Raw genomic sequence first — 16,061 nt, 5'->3', positions numbered from 1 at the left:
GGGTGAACTGGAATCGGTTCAATGCTAACATCCTCTGGTTCATACTCCTTTTCAAAGAAGACCGTAAAGGCCCTCCTTAGGCAGAGATGTGTAACTGCATGAGTCACGCTAGCAGCTGCTCTTTGTTTGAGTCTGTTTCTATAGCACACAAATAGTGTGGCCGGCTCCCAACTTATTCGCCACAGTGATGCTTTTCTCCCTCAGACAGGAAGTGTGTGTGTGTGTGTGTGCGCGCGTGCACGCACGCACCTGTATGCGTGTATCTGTATTCCTGTTTGTTGCATTTCTAACGTATTGATATTTTATCTCATTCTATAGCTATTTCTCTTAAGTCCATTATTTCATGATTGCCATGTTTGCCCTTTGGAATAAATCACTCTGAAGCCTAGTAAGCTATCAACCCCCACAATATCCAACATGGTTCATTTCTCGTACATGACTTGCTTCTGATGGTTTATTAAGATCAGGATGGTAATTATTTTTGCGTAATTGACGCGATGAAACAGATTGAATCTAATAGAATGAAATATCACCACAAAGAGAGGCGAAGCTGTGTTGTTTAGAACAATAGAGCACTCTCAGTTGTGGTTGAATGAGACTGAAACGGTTACTGTCGATGTAAAGGGAGAAAACAAATGGGCTCATTTGTACTTGAAAGCTTTCTCCAATGTTATGATTTAGTAATGTACAACATAGCTCTTGTTTATGCATTTGCCCACGTGGGATTGCTATTTATTCTGATTGCGGGAATGAGATATAACTTTCACAATCTTTTCAAATGGCACACCACCAGGGATCAACATTGTGTGCATCCCATTTACGCCAGTTAGATTGTTTTAGCTAGTCCAATTCAAAGGAGAATATAACATATTTGTATCATTTAGTAGACTGTTGTTGGCCTGTGTATAAACAATAATAATGCTGCTAAAAAGTACATCAAATCGTCTTTCTAAAAGTAATGATTTGTACTATCAAAAGCACCCCTCTTTTCTACCCTCTCATACAAGTAAATGAATGTTTGAAAGACCATTTTACAGAAACCTTTACCTTCATGTCTATACATTTTCATTACTTCAGGAATAAAGTTATATGACAGACAATCTATTAAACATCATATATACTCTAAATCAGTTCTACACTCAACACTGAGTATCCATCCAATAGTTTCCAAGTAAGTTGATGAGGAGGGAGTCTTTAAAACTTGATTTTATATTTAACTCGGCAAGTCAGTTAAGAACGTATTCTTATTTACAATGACAGCCTATCCCGGACGATGCTGGGCCAATTGTGCGCCGCCCTAGGGGACTCACAATCACAGCCGGATGTGATTCAGCCTGGATTCAAACCAGGGACTGTAGTGTCGCCTCTTGCAATTGGGATGCAGTGTCTCAGGAGCCCAATGTATGCATTGATAATGTTATATGCAGTTATGAATTCCATTTAGGTAGTTTAAAAGCCGAAGGTTAGCCATGAGACTGGCCACAGCCAGATAAATCCCTTCCCTTATCAATAGGGATCAACTGCTAGCCAGCCAAGGGCTCAGAGAAACATGGTCTGGCCACTATTTACACCTTTTCCTCAAATCATCAACAGTTATTAAATCCACCCCTCCACCCTCCCATAAGCTAGCCCTCTAATAGGATGAGCCTGTCACCAGTCGCTTATTGTACAGTAAGGTAGATCGTTCAAAGTCCCTCAACTGCAAAAGCTCCCTATTTGTTCATGGCTTCTTTCCGTTATGCTTCCATTATCCTCCACCTCCTCCTCCTCCCTTAGTTTCAGGTTGTATTTAAAATCTCGGAGGCCCTCTGATTGTGCGGTGGATTAATCTCCTGTGGCACATCTCCATCTGCGATCATACCGTACTCCCCCCTCTCTCCCCATCTCTCTCTCCTTCTCTGCATTTGCCTCCAGCTGGGACTACTGTCTGTCTGCCTAGCCCAACACTTTCCTTCTCAGCTACGTCCGATCACACTGTGGACACACTGGAGAGAGGAAGGGAGGATGGGGGAGAGAGTGCAGGAGGCGGAACCGAGACAAGTCTCTATTATGTTTAGCAGGGCTGATTTGTGCCTCATTTTCACTTCAATTGCCCTTCCATCTCCACTGTGATCTGATTGATACTAATAGTTGCCACAGCGGCCATGTTGGGGAGGATAACAGGCTTCTGCACTACCATACCGGGATGGGAGAGGAGTTGTTAGTGTGACACCAGTGAGATTGTGAGTTGGGGGGATTTTTTTAATGTAATTCCACTCTGTGGTGCTCATTGATAAACATGAGGGTTTGTTGCTGAGAGCTTGAGTCAGTCCACTGCTGTCTGCTCTTGTCTGTTTGATGTTATGAACAAGGGATAATACACATATTTATATAATTACATTTGACATTTTATGTCATTTAGCAGAGCGATTTACAGTTCCATCTTAAGATAGCTAGGTGGGACAACCACATATCAAGGCATAATAAGTACACTTTTCCTCAATAAGGTAGCTATCAGCAAAGTCTGAGCTAGAAGAGGGGGGGGTTCATTTTTTTTAGGTGAGGTGGGGGATTATTTAAGATGCTCTTTGAAGAGGTAGGGTTTTAGGTGCTTTCGGAAGATTGGCAGGGGCTCTGCTGTTCTAGATTGAGGGGGAAGCTGGTTCCACCATTGGGGTGCCAGGATAGAGGAGAGCTTAGACAGGGCTGAGCATGACCTGCCCGCCCATAGGTGTGGGAGGGCCAAAAGACCAGAGGTGGCAAACGGAATGCTTGTGTTGCGGTATCGGGTTTGAGCATAGCCTAAAGGTAGGGAGGGGCAGTTCCTCTTTCTGCTCCGTATGCAAGTACCATGGTCTAGTAGTGGATGCGAGCATTGACTGGAAGCCAGCGGAGTGTGCGGAGGAGCGGGGTGACAGGAGAATTTGGGAAGGTTGAACACCAGATGGGCTGCAGCGTTCTGGATAAGTTGCAGGGGTTTGATCGCATAAGCGTCGAGCCCAGCCAACGTTGAGTTAAAATAGTCTAGATGGGAGATGACAAGTGCCTGGATTAGGACCTGCGCCGCTTCCTGTGTAATGTAGGGTCGTAATCTATGGATGTTGTAGAGCATGAACCTGCAGGAGGTAGTCACCACGTTGATGTTTGCAGAGAACAACATGGTGTTGTCCAGGGTCATGCCAAAGTTCTTTGCAATCTGGGAGGGCGACACTGTGGAGTTGTCAACCATGATGGAAAGGTCTTTGAGCGACAGGCCTTCCCAGGGAGGAAGAGCAGCTTTGTCTTGTCGAGTTTGAGCTTGAGGTGGTGGGCTGAGATCCAAGCTGAGATATCTATCAGGCATGCAGAGATATGTGTAACCACTTGGGTGTCAGGAGGGGAGAAGGAGAAAAATAGTTGAGTGTCATCTGCATAGCAATGACAGGAGAGACCATGTGAGGATATGATGGAGCCGAGTGACTTGGTGTATAGATAGAAGAGGTGAGGGCCTAGAACCGAGCCCTGAGGGACACCAGTAGTGAAAGTACGAGGTACGGACACAGATCCTCTTCACATCACCTGGTAGGAGCGGCCTGCCAGGTAGTATGTAATCCAAGAGTGTGCAGAGCCTGAGACACCCAGCCCTGAGAGGGTGGAGCAGAGGATCTGATGGTTCACTGTGTCGAAAGGCAGAGAATAGATCTAGGAGGATGAAAACAGAGGAGAGAGAGTCAGCTTTGGTAGTGCGGAGAGCCTCCGTGACACAGAGAAGAGTGTTATACCCCTGAAAGAGGGAAATATATGAATGAATCACACAGAGATGTAGCTTCGGCTTCAAGTTACTTGGAATGAGTGAGCTTGGAAGCCCTGTGCACCCCTATAGGAATTCCTAGGTATAACCAATCAAACTCAGATCAGACATCAATAGAGCACACAGATCGTATAATCAACATTGAGATAAATGAATAGCATATTTCTTACGGGTACACATTATGATTCTGTATTATTATTTTCTTATTATTAAAAGGCACTTTTAAGTCTATGACACACTCCCCTTCAAAACTATTTATCGCCCCAATAACATCACCATTGACCTTAAGTGCTGTATGAAAATTGCATTCACGGAACTCTTTTGACATTCTTTGGATTGACATTCTTTGTATGGCTCTTTTGCATTTGACCTTATATGGCTCTTCATACATTATTTTGTCTTATATGGCTCTAAACACATGAGCAGAAACCTTTTTTTTCTCTCATCAATCAAGTCCAAAATCAAATCAAACTTTATTTGCCACATGTGCCGAATACAACAGGTGTAGAACTTACCGTGAAAATGTTTAGTTACAAGCCATTAACCAACAGGTGTAGACCTTACTGTGAAATGCTTACTTACAAGCCCTTAACCAACAGTGCAGTTCAAGAAAGAGTTAAGAAAATATTTACCAAATAATAAAAAATAAAAAGTAACACAATAAAATAACAATAACGAGGCTATATACTGTAAAGGGGGTACCGGAACCGAGTCAATGTGCGGGGTTACAGGTTAGTCAAGATCATTTGTAAATGAAGGTAGGGAGGAAGTGACCATACATACTGTAGATAATAAACAGCGAGTAGCAGCAGTGTACAAAACAAATGGAGGTGTCAATGTAAATAGTTCAGTGGCCATTTGATTAGTTGTTCAGCAGTCTTATGGCTTGGGGGTAGAAGCTGTTAAGGAGCCTTTTGGTCCTCCGGTATCACTTGCCGTGCAGTAGCAGGGAAAACAGTCTATGACTTGGGTGACTGGAGTCTGACAATTTTTTGGGCTTTCTTCTGACACTGCCTAGTATATAGGTCCTGGATTGCAGGAACCTTGACCCCAGTGATATACTGGGCCATCCATACACACTACCCTCTGTAGCGCCTTGCGGTCAGATGCCGAGCAGTTGCCATACCAGTCGGTGATACAACCGGTCAGGATGTTCTCGAAGGTGCACTTTCAAAGTTATTGAAATGTTCATGATTGACTGACCTTCCTGTCTTAAAGTAACAATGGACTGTTGCTTCTCTTTCCTTATTTGAGCCGTTCTTGCCATAATATGGACTTGGTCTTTTACCAAAGAGGGCTATCTTCTGTATACCCCCCCCACACACACACACACACACTTTGTCACAACACAACTGATTGGCTCAAACACATTAAGAAGAAAATCAATTCCACAAATTAACTTTTAAGATGGCACACCTGTTAATTGAAATTAATTTCAGGTGACTACCACATAAAGTTGGTTGAGAGAATGCCAAGAGTGTGCAAAGCTGTCATCAAGGCAAAGGATGGCTAGAATCTCATATGTAAAATATATTTAGATTTCTTTAACGCTTTTGTGGTTACTACATGATTCCATATGTGTTATGTCCTACTTTTCTTCAATATAGAAAATAGTAAAAATAAAGATAAACCCTTGAATGAGTAGGTCTTCCATTTACCACCAACCTACTGAAGCGCAGCTCAGAGTAAATATTTATTGCATTTTCATTTTCCAAATGGGCGGTAATTTAGAATGCATAAGATACTGTATTTACGATAGCCCAGCTTCTTCCCTTTGTTCATCAGTCTTCCCGCTCCTTCACTCAACCCAGCCCCTTTTCTTTTGTGTAACAAGCTGTCATATCTGTTCCGCCCGCTAGGGGAGTTTTCTTTTATGATGTAATTTGTAATCAAGATATGATTTAATTATGTGTATATGTCATTCTGTGTGATTAGTTAGGTATTTAGTAAATAAATGATTAAACCCAATTTTGTATTGCTGATTCAAATTGTTAGCCAGGGTTTTTGCAGATAACCAAGAATTTACAACTTTCAGATGAGACTGAAGTGAGATGACGACTGATATTGGCTGCTATTGATGAAAAATATTACTAGGTCTTTCCGAGTTTATTCGGAAGATAACAGCTCTATAAATATTATTGTGTGTACATGATTAGCTCAATCAGGTGATATTAATTACAGAGAAATTATTTGATAGAATAGCATGTCATATCACTTAATCCGGCATAGCCAAAGACACAACAACGCATACAGCAGCTTGTTCAGTTACCCCTTCCAGTTTGTTTTCTGTCTGTCTGTGAGTATCTTGAGCATCTGTAATAATGTTCTATTAAAGCGCTCATTCCTCTGCAGATGGTGGGGAGTTGTCCTGTTGTTGATTATACATAGTGGAGACCAGGATATGTTGGAGCCTTGTTGTGCGTCGACGGCCAGTGCAGTTGCTTCAAATGAGTCCGATGTCAACTCCTCTGAACATTCTCTCATCAGTATTACCATGTCTATTGGCATTCTGGACAAACTGTTTGCGTCAATGTTCTCTTTGCATGGACGACATCTGATAGTGAAATGGAAATTGGCGAGTTCTGCAATCCATCTGCACCCTGTTGCGTTCAGCTTGGCAATCGACAAGACGTAGGTAAGGGATTGTTGTCACTGTACACTGTGAAGGTCAATGCATACTGTAGTATAAGTAGTCACGGAACATTACTGTACTGATTGACCAGTACAGGAATAGAACCTCAAATTTTCCTGAGTGGAGACTGTAGTTTTTCTCTGGTGCATTCAAGGTCCGAGACGCACAGGCTATCACACGCAGTTATCCATCTTGTTTTTGATACAGCACAGCTCCTAAACCTTTGTTTTATGTGTCTGTGGGAGGGATAAACTGCTCTGAGAAGTCTGGGATACCGAGTACAAGAGGCTGTACTAAATGGTCTAGCAGCCGCTCCATTATCTGTTGATGCTTATCAGCCTATGTGATAGATTTGTGAGAGAGCACTCCCTCATGTTTTCCCCTGTGTCTGCCTTTTCTTTGCATTGTTGTGTGTCCCTGTAACTTCTTCACGGGGCCCTGTGAGCAGGTTGTAGAGCGGGCTAGCAATGTGTGAGAAATCTTTAATGTATTGCCTATAGTAGCTTAGCAACCCCATGATTTATCTGAGCTCTCCTACTGTACTTGGTCTTTTGTCCTTCAGAGCTCTGACTGCTGCAGTATCAGCTGGATCGATTTCCCTTCCCTCAGCAGACAGTATTCTCCCTAAATAGCGGATCTCCGCTTTGAATATCTCACACTTGCTGGGCTTCAGCTTTTTCCCATATTCTCTTAGTCTCTGTAGTACTTTTCTAAAATAGTTGACATGGATCTCAAAGTTCTTGCTGAAGACGAGGGTGTTGTCCAGATACGGGACACAGGTCTCATCTCTCAAGCCATCCAAACATTCCTCCATAAAGTGCTGGAAGGCTGCTGGTGCATTCATGAGTCCATAAGGAAACCAACCCCACTCATACAGGCTCAATGGGGTCACAAAGGCTGATTTCCTTTGCCAAGGACCCCTAGTGATATGCTTGTCCCTGATCCAAGGGTGAAAACCTAGGAATTTTCTCCAAGGCTGTCCATGATATCCTGTACTCTGGATATTGGCTGGCGGTCAGGGTGAGTCTTCCTGATCAGCTCCCTGTAGTCTATGCACAGTCGTGAGCTGCCGTCCCATTTCCTTACACATACGACTAGAGAAAAGTAAGGAGAGCTGGACTTTTCTACCCAGCCCTGTGCTATCGGGTCATGCATGTAGCCTTTCATCTCTTTGTATCATGGTGGGTTTGTGCAACAGGATCACTGTCTTTTAATGAAATGCTCAGATTCAGATGCTCAATGCAGCCAATGTCTCATTTGGAAAATGAGCTTGATTCCTCTCTCAACAGTTGGTGAATGAATTGTTGCTGCTGAGTGTCGAGGTACCTCAGATCAACAGGAGGATCCTATAAGTCTTCAGTATTTTCACTCTGTCTGAACTCTATTGACAGCAACAAGTGCCAATTACAGTTCACCGTGTTAACATGATGCCATGGTCTGTGACGTTCTGAACATCAATGATGACATGTGGTGGCAGGATACATTGGTGTCAGGATGACATGTGGAGAGGCATCTTTTCTCAGCTTTACTAAGAGTCGCATAGAACTAAAGGCCACTGAGGGTTAACATCAGGCTCAAAGATCAGTGTGGTGTCCGGTGCGGTTCAGCTATGTTGATCTTCTCTTTTGTAGTTTTCACCAGCTGCTCGTATGACTGTTCAGCAGTCACTAGCTCTATGAAGGCCTGGACATTGTTTTTCTTTAGGCTAGGAAAGGCCATTCTCACTGTCTCATTTAACTGCTCTGTGCATGTGCCTCCTAGCTGTACATTGTTGTTGACGATTTGCTCAATCACATTAATGCCAATAATTGGATGAGATAGCCCTTCATCTCGAGCACTGGGATGACTAGTTATTTAATGTCAGTTGCCTCTGAGGCCAGTTTGAAAGTCACTTCTATCCAAACTGCATAAGGCATGTTCATTCAATTGGCAGCTACTACAATATATGTAGTGAGTTAGGTAAGTCAATTATATCTGCAACATTTTTCAGCCTAACACCAGGTAAGTTTTCATCTTTCCACAGTTCATCAATGATACACACCGTAGAGCCAGTGTCCCACAAGGCTTGAGTTCTCTGGCCCTGTAGACAGCATTCAACAAAGCACTGTTTTCCTACTAAGGCAGTTACAGTAGAAGGCTGGCTTACCTCAGCAGAAGTCTTCTCTGTTACATTAGTCTTCATACAGGAGTACGGTCTCCGTGCAGTATTTCCGGTGTTCAGCCCAGTGTTCCTTTTGATATTCTTACAGGAAGAGCACTGTTCTTACAGGAAGAGCACTGTTTCCGTCCATTGCCCTTTCCACAGGTTGTACAGTGTTGCGACGTGTCTGTGTGAATGGTTACTCCCTGTCCCCCGGGGGCAACCTGTCATCGTTTAAAGGGACCTCTCTCGTTGGCCTTGTTCATCTGAACCAGCAGCCTGCCAGAAAGTAGTCGCTGCTCCCACATCTGTAACAGTGCTGGCAGCACTCCTCTGATCCACTGTGTTGACAGTGGAAGCACGTTCTCATACGGGCACGGTTTGCGGGTGCACTGTATTGCTGTGGTGCATATCTCTGCTGGAACTGGGCTACTTCTCTCACGAGTGGTTCAAATTGCTGTTGATGGCCCTGGATGGTTTCCCTCATCCGTCCCAGGCCACAAGCTGGCCAGTGCTGCTGCGGTGGGACTTGTGCTTGATAATGCGTTGTAATGTTGTCACATTGCTGCGGTATAAACACAGGGTGTTGTATGGATTCTCTGATTTGTGAGGCTTCAGCACTCAAGGTCTTTAACACCATCATGTCAGACCTCAGTTCTTTTAGCTATGATACCAGTTCAGGGGGATGTTTTGGTGTATTCTGTTAGGGCGGGCATTTCTTTTCAACAAGAGCCTCATCAGTCTGAGCTTATTGCCGGGCCAATGTGGCATAGCCATTTCTCTTTTGTTCTGTTTCTCTGTCTCGCTAGCACATGCAGCATTCAGTTTCTCTAGGAACAGCTCATCTGTAGTTTTTGTGTCTAAGAGGTATGGCTGCATGTACGTTCTTGTGTTGTCATTTTGTAGACCAGTCAGGACAGTATGCATGAACCTGCTCTGGACCAGTGCTGAGTTATACTTAACTTCTTGCGTCGAGCCATCCCGGATCCGGGATCGTGAATACAGCCTCAAGCTCATTACCATAACACAACGTTAACTATTCATGAAAATCGCAAATGAAATGAAATTAATATGCTAGCTCTCAAGCTTAGCCTTTTGTTAACAACACTGTCGTCTCAGATTTTCAAAATATGCTTCTCAACCATAGCAAAACAAGCATTTGTGTAACAGCTAGCGCAGCTAGCGTAGCATTTAGCATTAGCATTAGCAGGCAACATTTTCACAAAAACCAGAAAATCATTCAAATAAAATCATTACCTTTGAAGAACTTCAGATGTTTTCAATGAGGAGACTCTCAGTTAGATAGCAAATGCTCAGTTTTTCCTGAAAGATTATTTGTTTAGGAGAAATCGCTCCATTTGGTGCGTCACATTTAGCTACGAAAAAAACCTATATCCAGGAGTGTAATTATCCCCGCAGCTCATTAGCATAACACAACGTTAACTATTCATGAAAATCGCAAATGAAATGAAATTAATATGCTAGCTCTCAAGCTTAGCCTTGTTAACAACACTGTCATCTCAGATTTTCAAAATATGCTTCTCAACCATTGCAAAATAAGCATTTGTGTAACAGCTAGCGCGGCTAGCGTAGCATTTAGCGTTAGCATCAGCAGACAACATTTTCACAAAAACCAGAAAATCATTCAAATAAAATCATTACCTTTGAAGAACTTCAGATGTTTTCAATGAGGAGACTCTCAGTTAGATAGCAAATGCTCAGTTTTTCCTGAAAGATTATTTGTTTAGGAGAAATCGCTCCATTTGGTGCGTCACGTTTGGCTACCAAAAAAAAACGAAAAATCACTCATCAAAACGCCAAACTTTTTTCCAAATTAACTCCATAATATCGACTGAAACATGGTAAACGTTGTTTAGAATCAATCCTCAAGGTGTTTTTCACATATCTCTTCATGATATATCGTTCGTTGAAAGCCTTCTCTCTCCTCTCAAACACTGGATGACTGCGTGCAGCTTGTAGATTACGCACCAATTTAGACAAAGGACACCGGGCGGACACCTGGTAAATGTAGTCTCTTATGGCCAATCTTCCAATGATATGCCTACAAATACGTCACAATGCTGCAGACACCTTGGAGAAACGATAGAAAGGGCAGGCTCATTCCCGGCGCATTCACAGCCATATAAGGAGACAATGGGAAACAGAGCTTCAAAAATTCTGCCCATTTCCTGGTTTGAAGTTTCATCTTGGTTTCGCCTGTAGCATGAGTTCTGTGGCACTCACAGATAATATCTTTGCAGTTTTGGAAACCTTAGAGTGTTTTCTTTCCAAAGCTTCCAAAGCAAATTATATGCATAGTCGAGCATCTTTTCATGACAAAATATTGCGCTTAAAACGGGCACGTTTTTTTATCCATAAATTAAAAGAGCGCCCCCTATATCCAAGAAGTTAAGACCAGACTTTGCTTCCTGTGAGGCAGACAGGATTTTCTGTCTCAGATCTAAGGAATGGATTAGGATGTTTTGTGGGGTCTCTTTGCTTCTTTATATTTCTGATGCGAGTTGGCTTCACAGTTCCTTTGCACCCTTCTCTTGGTAGTGAGACTGCAGTATTCTCCTCAGTGTGGGCAGAGTCAACTCTGACTTCTTCCAGATAGTTCCACATTTGCATCCCAGATGCAATACCAATACCACTCCCAGATGCTTACCACTGTATCCACTATTTCTATCTCTGGATACCATTGATTCAGTCTGTTTTCGATTTGGTGAGCAAGGCTGGAGAATGTGAGTCTGTCTTTTTGGCCTGGTTCACCTATTTGATCTGTTGTCTTGAACTATTTGTGCCATACAAAGAGTGCATTTGCAATGTGTTTTGAGGAGGGGGCGGGGCCTGGTTTGTGTCAGTGTCGTTTCCATTTTTGTTAATAACAAGCTCCTGCATCTCACTTTCCTTTTGATTTAGTGAAAGCCTTAATTACTGTAGCTCTGTTTGTAGTTTTTCGTTTTCTTCATTTTTGTTCGCTCCGTCCGTTGAACTGAACTCCTGCATCTCATTTATAAGGTTCAACAGTTCAGACGTACCATCATACTCTAGGTCTTTTATTTCTTATCGTTGTGTCATGCGCATGTTCCTAGTTAGATTCTCTTCGTTTGGTCTTGATAAGTTATTTCAATGACATTGTCTTTCATCAGTTTATACAATGCTCATTTCACTTCTATTTGCATTTCATCTAATGCTGGTTCTATTTTACTAGAAAAAAAAGTTGACAACACTTTTCGTGAAGGTTCTCTTTTACTTAAATGGACCTTGCTGCTCCCTGATGTCCACTCTGATCTCAGTTTGCACGCACTCCTTTTTCAGTGTCTGTGAAATCACCACTATAGCCGTCTGTCACACTCTGTCATCTGCCTGAGTTGAATTTGATGAATGTTGTCGGTTAAGGGTCTTCCTATCTCGTGTAGATGATCTTATGTGCATTTTAGCAGAGCCTCCAAAATGTTATACTCCTGAAAGGGGGAAATATGTTCATAAATCACACATGTAATGAAAAGTGATGAAATGTGTCTGCCGCCCCACCCCAACCCACATGAAATAGCCTATTTGAGGCTGTTGAGGGGAGGGCAAGCCCACAACAATGGCCAAAGTGAAATGGAGACAGTAGATACAGCTGGTCTGTTGTAATATAATAGAGACAGTAGATCTAGCTAAAGGGGCTGAATAATTTTGCACGCCCAATTTTTCAGTTTTTGATTTGTTAAAAAAGTTTGAAATATCCAATAAATGTCGTTCCACTTCATGATTGTGTCCCACTTGTTGTTGATTCTTCACAAAAAAATACAGTTTTATATCTTTATGTTTGAAGCCTGAAATGTGGCAAAAGGTTGCAAAGTTCAAGGGGGCCAAATACTTTCGCAAGGCACTGTATATATCTGTTTATTATACCTCAGCAGCACAATATTGTGTAGAGATTTGGCAAGGTGGGTGATGTTATATCATTCCTGTTTGGCCCTGTCCGGGGGTCTCATCAGATGGGGCCACAGTGTCTCCTGACCCCTCCTGTCTCAACCTCCAGTATTTATGCTGAAGTAGTTTGTGTCAGGGGGCTAGGGTCAGTTTGTTATATCTGGAGTACTTCTTCTGTCTTATCCTGTGTCCTGTGTGAATTTAAGTATGCTCTCTCTAATTCTTATCTCTAATTATTATTATTTGACCCTGCTGGTCATCTATGAACGTTTGAAAATCTCGGCCATGTTCTGTTATAATCTCCACCCGGCACTGCCAGAAGAGGTCACCCCTCATAGCCTGGTTCCTCTCTAGGTTTCTTCCTAGGTTTTGGCCTTTCTAGGGAGTTTTTCCTAGCCACCATGCTTCTACATCTGCATTGCTTGCAGTTTGGGGTTTTAGGCTGGGTTTTAGGCTGGGTTCCTGTACAGCACTTTGAGATATTAGCTGATGTATGAAGGGCTATAAAAATACATTTGATTTCATAGGGGACTGAGGGTCTTTGAAATATTGAAAGTGTGTAAATAGTTACGCATGTTATTTTGTAAATTTATATATATTTTTTCCATACTTTTTTCTCCATTTTTGGGGGGGGTGTGTTAGAATACCATTTTGGCATTTTGTATATAGTTATTTGTTTCAAAATGTATACCTTCACCAATTTGGCCACTTGGGTACATTTGGGCTACTTGTGTGGGAAACCTGGGTGACTTCATGATAAATGTCATGTAGCACACTCATTTTGGAAGTTATCATTCTGAAACTTTGCACAAGTAGTGTTCCCTCTTAAATGTTTCACTGAAATTGTCCCCATCATCCTATCTGAATGTTTGTTTTATCTTGTTCATTTTAAAGATGATGATACAACAATCAAAATAAAAAACATGTTTTTTTAATTGTATTATCTAAACCAGATCTATTGTGTTATATTCTCCTACATTCAATTCACATTTACACAAACTTCAGAGTGTTTTCTTTCAAATGGTACCAAGAATATGCATATCCTTGCTTCTGGGCCAGAGCTACAGGCAGTTAGATTTGGGTATGTCTTCAGGCGGAAATTGAAAAAAGTAGGGGGGTAGCTCTAAGAGGTTGACTGTAGGCTGTTTATGAATTGACAAGTTACATAGGAAAGATAGTATTATGGATCAAAAGAGGACTGGAATGCTAATGTGTATTGTACTGTCGTGTCTTTGGCATCATTAAAAGTGAAGACTTATTTTATCAAATAAATTCTCTAATTATTATTACGTGACTAAACTATTCATGTAAATGTAATTAACTAGGAAGTCTGAGCACCTCAGAAAGTCTTCAAATTACAAAGTTATAATTTCCAGAATATAACTCTTTAGATATTTTTATATCTGATCAATTAGTCTTCTATTAATTAAACTGTCTCCTGTCTCCTGACAAACGTCAACCAAGGGTTTAAGAGAAGAGGCAGCTGCACTTTGATAAATAGTATCACCATAATCAAGAACAGGTAGAAAGTTTGACTGCACAATCTGCTTCCTGCTGACTAGAAAGAGACAAAATCTGGTTCTGTAAAAAAGCTCACTTTAAATCTTAGTTTCTTAACAAGCTCAAAGTTATTTGTATGTAGGGACCCATTTGATTATAGAACCATTTGATGAGTAAAGATGCAATCCATCTATCACAATCTTATGAGAACTTGAAAAAAACATGTATTTAGTTTTGCCTGTATTAACCCAAGATAAAAAAGTATATTTTAATATATTACAAGTATACTCAAGTATACATAAATAGACCAAATATATATATATATACTTCAGATTGTGTTGCATAACTTTGTTAATTGAATAAATTAAATAAGTATACATTTGTTTTGTTATTTGTAAACTCAATTTCCCTTTATCTAATATTAGGTTTCGATAACATTCAATATAAAAATATGCAAAAATAGAGACAATTAGAAAGGGGGCAAATACTTTTCATGGCTCTATACTTCAAGGAATTTGGACTTAACCCCATCAATCACACTTACCTGATTTCTGTCACTAAGACAATCATGCGTATCGAGGACAACTTACTCAATAAAATAGCATGATCAAAAGTATTTAAAAAAATTGACAGCTCAGTGTCTAAGGTGGTCAGGTTATATGATCCTTAACTTGCCTCTCAAAGCACTTCATGATGACAGAGGCGAGTTTTATGTGGCGATAGTCATTTACTTCAGTTACCTTTGCATTCTTGGGTACAGGAACAATGGTGGCCATCTTGAAGCATGTGGGGACAGGGAGAGATTGAATATGTCTGTAAACACACCAGCCAGCTGGTCTGCGCATTCTCTTAGGACGCGGCTAGGGATGCCGTCTGGACCGGCAGCCTTTCGAGGGTTAACATGTTTAAATGTCTTACTCACATCGGCCACGGAGAAGGAACCGCATTCCTTGGTAGCTGGCCACATCAGTGGCACTGTGTTATCCTCAAAGTGTTCAAAGAACGTGTTAAGCTTGTCTGGCAGCAAGACGTTGGTGTCTGCGACGTCAGTGTCTCGATATTGACGTTTTTCCTGTTTGATTGCCTTGTGGAGGGAATAACTACTCTGTTTGTATTCTGCATATTCCCCATGGTTAAATGCTGTGCTTTGTGCTTTCAGTTTATGTGCATATTCTGCCATCTATCCACGGTTTCTGATTAGGGTAAGTTTTAATAGCCACAGTGGATACAACATCTCCTATACACTTCTTGATGAAATCAGTAACCATCTCAGTGTACACATCAATATTATTCTCGGAAGCTACCTGGAACATATCCCAGTCTGCGTGGTCAAAACAATCTTGAAGGGTGGATTCCGATTGGTCAGACCAACATTGAATAGTCTTTAACACGAGTGCTTTCTGTTTGAGTTTCCGCCTATAGGAAGGGAGGAGCAAAATGGAGTCATGTTCAGATTTGCCAAAAGGAGGGCGGGGGAGGGCCTTGTATGCATCACGGAAGATAGACGCTAGTGCTACAGTTAATATGCTGATAGAATTTAGGTATAATTTTCCTCAAACTTACTTTGTTAAAATCCCCAGCTACAATAAATGCAGCCCCAGAATATATGGTTTCCAGTTTGCATAAAGTCCAATGAAGTTCCTTGGGGTGGTATCGGCTTGAGGGGGGATATACACGGATGTGACGATAACCAAAAAGAATTGTCTTGGGAGATAATACTGTCAATTTGATTGTGAGGAAGTTTAGGTCAGTTGAACAAAAGGACTTGAGTTCCTGTATGTGGTTACAATTACACCATGAGTCGATAATCATGAAACTCACCCCCGCCCTTCTTCTTCCTGGAGAGATGTTTATACCTGTCGGTGCGATTCACTGAGAATCCAGGTGGCTGCACCGACTCCAACAGTATATCCCGATAGAGCCATGTTTCCGTGAAACAGAGTATGTTACAATCCCTGATGTCTCTCTGGAAAGCAACCCTTGCCCTGATCTAGTCAACTTTGTTATCTAGGGACTGGACGTTAGCAAGTAATATACTCAGAAGCGGTGGGTATTGTGCATGCCACCTAAGTCTGACGAGAAGACCGGTCTGGCTC

General features: G+C 41.8%; 1 pseudogene; it reads right to left on the bottom strand.

Moving 5' to 3' along the window:
- Positions 1-2,551: 2,551 nt before the first annotated feature.
- On the bottom strand, positions 2,552-7,245 carry LOC121841232 (annotated as a pseudogene).
- Between the last annotated feature and the right edge of the window lie 8,816 nt (positions 7,246-16,061).

This window comes from Oncorhynchus tshawytscha, linkage group LG28 (genome assembly GCF_018296145.1).
Source record: "Oncorhynchus tshawytscha isolate Ot180627B linkage group LG28, Otsh_v2.0, whole genome shotgun sequence".
Lineage (NCBI taxonomy): Eukaryota > Metazoa > Chordata > Actinopteri > Salmoniformes > Salmonidae > Oncorhynchus > Oncorhynchus tshawytscha.
Note: the sequence above shows the minus strand (reverse complement) of the source record. Positions and strands in the feature narration are given on the sequence as shown.